Below are 6523 nucleotides of genomic sequence, written 5' to 3'. Positions count from 1 at the left end.
GTGTGTATTAACAACAACGCACATGCAGCTGTAGGTTAGTAGGGCAGCGAATCCGCTTGTTATTGTTTTTTTTTTTTTTTATAATTATTTTAAATAGCATTTACATTGTATTTGGGTGGAAAATCTAAATTGCGTTAATTTAATCGACGTGCCAAATCAACAATCTGTTACAATTATTAGCCTAATAGCTCTATGCTTATGCAAAGTTATAAAATATAACAGTACAATAAGCCTACACATACAATCAAGTCAGATTTGTTAAATTAAATATAGATGTAAATAAACGTAACCACTTCATTTAAACATTACATGTTCCATTGACAGCATTTAAAAAAAAAAAACAATAACTGAATTTAAATTTTATACGGAACTAATTTGTTTAGAATTTTGAAACTTTTACTGGATGTTTTCCCTTTATTTAAAATCAGTTTAGTACACGCGGTTGTGCGTTATGGCTTTAAAAAAAAAACTAGAAATGTATTATTGGCGGGCTGGGCGAGCCACATTCGCCATGTTGAGATCCTTTGTGCGTGCGTATGTGTGTGTGTGTGTGTGTGTGTGTGTGTGTTCGGAGATCCTATTACCCTGACCTTTTTTATTTTTATAATTTTAAAAATAAAATATTCTAATGACATTTAGAGTCTTTAAATGTCAAAACATATTAATATAAATGAAATGACCCTGACTTTAGTTGCAAGAAACAAAACCGAGTCACACAAAAAGCCGTATAGAGAATTTGACACCAGTGTCAGTGGGGGAACAGTTTCTTCCACATTTAGCATGGTTTCATCCGATTTTTCCCCCCTCCACTGAAATATATAGATTTAGTTAGATCTACTCGTGTTTCTTGTCGTCTGGTTCGATGTTGGATCTTCTTCTAAAGTCTACAGACTTCACAACAATGCCAGGTTCTGGGCTGGCTGCAGGAGCAGGCCTACTTTACATAATTACACACGGAGGACTAGTCTGCTCACTTTGAACAGCACGCTTTTAGTTCTACACATCATCGGAGCACGCGCAACAGCAGCTCATTAAAATCCAAACATATTATCCTTATTATCTTATTCGCACTTTTGCTGTTTCACTTTCAACATTTTTGACAACATTGCGTTTTCTCCTGTCCGTCCATTTGTTTCCCCGTCACACACACTCGGTTACTTCTAATCTCTCAGAATGAAAAACAGCTGCAAAGCTATGAGTGTTTGTATTTATAGTTGTGTTTGGCTCACCGTCAGGGACTGCACACTGTAACCTCTGTGTGTGTGCGTGTGTGGGTGTGTGTGTGTGTGTGTGTGTGTGTGTGTGTGTGTGTGTGTGTGTGGACGTTAACATGTTGGTGAAGTTTATTCAAAGTGACTGCTGCAGGACGGCGAGGTTCTTGGCAGGAGAGCCAGTAACAGCATTAATAATAATAATAATAATAATACCGGTAACAGCATTAATAATATTATTATTAATAATAATAATAATAAGATGCATACTAACGTTAGAGCAGGCAGAGACTGAACGGGGACATTGTGTTTGAGAGACTACTTAAAGCTGAACTGATTCAAGCTGCTTCAGAGTTTAACATGCAGGAATACACACATAATATTATTAATATTATTATTAATAATAATAATACGGATCTAAATAAATTAAGAATTACGTCATTTTCAATATGAGAATTAGAATTAGAAATGTCATCAATTCATATGAATTAATACTCTTTTGACAATAATAATAAAAATAAATGTATAAAACAACGATACATAAATAGAAATAAGTACATTTAAACATGCATACATCTGGAGATAAATAATTGTGTTCTTTTATTTATTTTCTTTTAGTTTTTATTCACGCAGTGTTTATTGTGTGTGTGTGTGTGTGTTTTTTTAAAACTACATATTAACTGAAATATTAACTTGATCCGAACAGAGATTTGACAGCTGTACATAGTTGTATACTTTTTTTTGTCCTTTCATATTTGTGTAGCAAACGTTTAAAATAAAATGTTCATAAAAACAGTTTGTCTATTTTGCGGTTTGTGTCCTAGTCTTTGACTACATGGAATACGCACTGTGTTGAGGGTTTTGATCATTTGTGTGTGTGTGTGTGTGTGTGTGTTGTGTCAGTGTCCGATATGATTATTAAATAAGTGAAATCAATTGAGATTTTCAGTTGCAATATTATTGCCTAAAAACGATCCTTGTGCGTGCTTTGTGTCTGTTGTGTGTGTGTTATTGTTATAGGTTTACCTGAATTATTTAAAAAATTTGCTAGACAACAAGCTGTGTGTTGTTGTGTGTGTGTGTGTGTGTGTGTGTGTGTGTGTGTGTGTGTGTGTGTGTGTGTGTGTGTGTGTGTGTGTAATCTATGCAAACCTGAAAGAAGGCTGCTGATAACTCAAAACTGAATATCGCCTAAAGTGCGAATAGATTTAATTTAAAAAAAAATAAATACGCACTCAGACTTTGTGATGGCACACTGCAGCAGTGGGGCATGCTGGGATATGTCCGTACTGAGCTGCGAGGCGCTCGAAGGTGATTTTAGCCGCCAGTCGCCTCAAACCGGGCAGTCGAAAATATGTGACCTCGCGGCCGCACAGGTCCTCCTGCAGCACCCATGGGCGCCATGCACACTGTCCAAGTCACCGGAAGTGCATCGCAGACGATTGAGACGCAAATCAACAAAGTATTGGACCCATGAAGTCAGATCTGTTCAGCCCGTGCGATGTGTCCGCGATCAGGTTGGCAATATTACAACCAAAAGCTCTGCTCAGATTCCTCTGGATGTGAACCTGGGTTCTTCATCTTATTATTTAACGTATTTGAACTCATAAAATCAGACCGATTAGATAAGAAAACGGCACAAGTCGATACTTTTCTGCAGATATGATGAAGTTCCAGCCAGATGCAGAATGGCTTACCTACTTTTTTTTGTTTACTCATCACTATCATTTAAAACGGACCAGTACATGTTTTTCCATACAACGGTAACCACTTGGCTATTTATAGAACCCAATATGGGAATCTGCAGCCTGTTGTTGCTTCACTTTACATTAAAGATGCTTATTTTCGCTACCAGTTGATTGTTTGGAAAGACAGAGGCGGAGCTGGGGTGGGATGGGGGGGAAGGGGGAGGGGGTCCCCCCTCTCGTCTCCACTCCACCTCCCCCTCTCAGCCCCCCCCCGCTGCACTGGGATGGCCTGAGAGAGAATCCCCCACCCTATAGCGAGAAGGCACCCAGCTACGAATTACAATACAAACTCAATTAAATGCAGTCTCCGCTGCGATTTACCGCAATGAATGATAAATTGGTCGTCGTTCTCACACTGTAGGATCTGTGAAATTGCAATAATAGGCAGAATCGTTATGTAAAATATGCATAGGCCCACATTTGACTAAATTTAGTCCAGGAGGGGCAACTGTCTGTCTGTGCCTTTTGTTAGGACATTCCTGCTCAAATAACCAGGTTTGTCTCTGGAAGTGTGTGTTTAAGGTCAAACTGCTACATGGGCTAAATTGCCACATTGTTACCCGCGAGAGAGGACGGGCCACTGCAAAATAAAAATAAAAAATGCATATGACTTTCACATATTGCGAGAATGCTGAATAATTTTGTGGCTGTCTAGCGTGAAATTAGTACATGGCAAAAGGATGGTTTAGCAGTAAACAGTGTAAACAGTAATTACAAACAGAGAGCGAGGAGGGAGAAAGGGAGGGTCTTTACCTGCAGTCTCTGGAGCAGGGAGAACAAAAGCACACATGTACAATATTGTTTTGAACCTTTTTAAAACATATTCACAACCATTTAGTTGCTTTCATGTGGCGAGATTGCAAATACGGGAACGTGAAGGCATCAAACCAAGACCTTTTTATCCCACTTTCATTCAAATGGTCGCATGATGATTTAAAGATTAGATCAAAGAAAGACACAAAAAAAAAATCTTTACTGACATTTATATGATTTTAGGGTTGATCTTAGATTCATGAGCCTGTTTATGTTTCCAAACCTGGGGAGTGTTCATTAGTGGAGTAAAGCTAGACTCATTTGAAGGACATGAGTGACTTTTTTTCTAATTTTATGGTAAAGAAAAAATAACTTTTTTGTTATAAATAATAATAATTTAAAAAACTAATGCCCCATTGTGGGTATATATAATATAAGCACAAATGCAATGATGGATCAACTTTATCCATTCCCAATGATCCAGTTACCCAACATTTATTTAAAAAAATAACCCTAACACTGCAGAACAACTGTATCTGTGCTATTGACCCTTACTGGGTCTATTATCAATCCACTGACTATAATATAATATATTACATCCACACAGAATATAGTACTTCTATTCATATTTGTTATGTGCGGAACAATGATGTACCTTAACAGAATTATTAATACAATTACTAGATTGTGTGTAAATCTAATAAACATTTAATCGATGGATTTCACTTACTCGCTGGTTTTGAGCATCAGATAAAAGCTCACATTAAAATTCCACTGCTCATTTGCAGCCTAAATGTCACTGAGAACAAAACCTCCAGAGGGTTTCATATGAAAATGAAGACAACAATTCATTTATCATGAAAAAAAAAAAAATATGAATAACTGTAGGTTATAGGCTAGGTGTGACTCGACACCACTGCTTGTAAAGGTTCTACATCCGTTCACCCCCCCCCCACCCCGGTGAGTGTGTAAATACGCTAAGAGTCCAAACCGCTAATACTCTTTTTATGATTCATAGCAAATATCACAGTACAGGGTATCATACTGATGCCAGGTGAACGAGCTTGTAAGGAGAAGTGAAAACCGCAATGATGATTTATTTTTGGTTTAAATTAACAGCATTTCTCTATCCATTCTTGGAAACTTGTAAACCAAAAGGCTGTATCTGGTGAGCACCCCCTCCCATCAGGCTCTATTCCCTTTGAGACATTCAACGCATAGTTCAATTCTCTCCTTACTGAGGGCATAAAACAACAAGCCTATTCATTACTTTCATTTGTGAACGTATCTGCACATTCCTTTTTTTTTTTCCTCCTTCTCTCTCTACACACACACTGACATTTTCTCATACAAGCCTTTCCCAATTGCCCCACCGTGCTGAAACACACTCATTTAACAGAACAGAAAAATCAATTCAGTAGCCTATATTATGCTCCTTGGGCTTCTTTAAAAAAAAAAACATTAAAAAAAAAAAGAAAAATGAACAGACACCAGCATGTTGATGGGAACGTGTTGGAACTGAGTGCAGAATATTATCTGTGGAGCGAGGAATGACACTAACACTTTGCAGGGAGTGTGTAGAAAAGCTGTTCGGTTTTTATTATAAAAATGGAAAACCTCGGGACCAGATTCATAAACAAATCAAATACTACAATTTCAACCAGACGTGACTAATTAACGCAGAAGACAGATTGGGAGTCAAGACAGCTAATATTTAGGTTTTGATGGGGATGTCTGTAGGTATATGGCCAACAACTAGAGCTGTGTATCATGACAAAATATTGATTTTGCAGTGGCCTGAGAAAGACAGACAGACACACACTCACTCTTTCTCCACCTTCCTCCTCTCCATCCTCTTTATTCCATTAATCTCTCAAAGCAGTGTAAGATACTGGAGGGTTAGTGTAACATCGTGCAGCTCTAATATATTCCAGCCCTCACTTTGCCTGTGGCATCCATATGTTTAATTCCACTACAAATGTTTTGACAGCAAATGAAACTCGTTTCTTTCTCCTTTTTCCCCCCAAAATTGTCTTTTTTGCAGTCACTCTTCTCTCTCTCTCTCTCTCTCTCTGCATCTAGAGGGTTTCTCACTCTCTCTCTCTTGAGTGCGTAAGTGTGTGTGTTTCAAATAGAAGCACATTCAGAGATGCTTTATTTAATTGGTTGTGGACCACCTGGAGTTTCAACATTTCCCGTGGCTGATTTCCGACTCCCTCAGGTCAGCTATACATGTGATGTCAATAGCTGCAGAGGAGACAGATGAAATATGTCATTTGCCATTCTAAACTAGTATAATGTTGCATGGATTATTGCAATGATTGTGTTTCAAATGCTGTGTTGTTTATTTGTGTTTTATCCCCCCCACCCTCAAAAAAAAAACTATGCTTAAAATTTCTAATAAAGAGTTGAGAAAGGGAGATCTTTGAATTTGTGGGATGCATAAGCCTTAAGCCTCCACCTTAACACACACAAACACGACCACACCACGTACTCAAAGGCATCTATGCTCACAAAGCACACAATAAACACCAGTGCAGGACCTGCAGGTGCGTGTGCGACAAAGGACACCATCGACAAGACACTACACTCTCTGTATTAGTCACTCACACGCACACACACACACACACAAACAAACACACACCAGGATCTGTGTGTAAGGGAGGGCAGATGTGTCGACCAGGAAGGAAGGAGGCTTATGAGGTCACCAGGAGAGAAAGAGGAGGAGAGAGGATAGTGGACTAGTGAGGGTGAGAGAAAGCTGTGTGTGTGTGTGTGTGTGTGTGTGTGTGTGTGTGTGTGTGTGTGTGT

General features: G+C 38.5%; 1 long non-coding RNA gene across 1 annotated transcript; it reads left to right on the top strand.

The window, feature by feature from the left end:
• The first annotated feature begins 2076 nt into the window (after nt 1–2076).
• LOC116671699 (uncharacterized) lies at nt 2077–6072 on the top strand. The gene is made up of 2 exons (XR_004327332.1): nt 2077–2107; nt 5830–6072. It is a non-coding gene; the product is annotated as an uncharacterized LOC116671699 (long non-coding RNA).
• The last annotated feature ends 451 nt before the right edge of the window (nt 6073–6523 follow it).

Source organism: Etheostoma spectabile, chromosome 21 (genome assembly GCF_008692095.1).
Source record: "Etheostoma spectabile isolate EspeVRDwgs_2016 chromosome 21, UIUC_Espe_1.0, whole genome shotgun sequence".
Classification (NCBI taxonomy): domain Eukaryota; kingdom Metazoa; phylum Chordata; class Actinopteri; order Perciformes; family Percidae; genus Etheostoma; species Etheostoma spectabile.
Note: the sequence above shows the minus strand (reverse complement) of the source record. Positions and strands in the feature narration are given on the sequence as shown.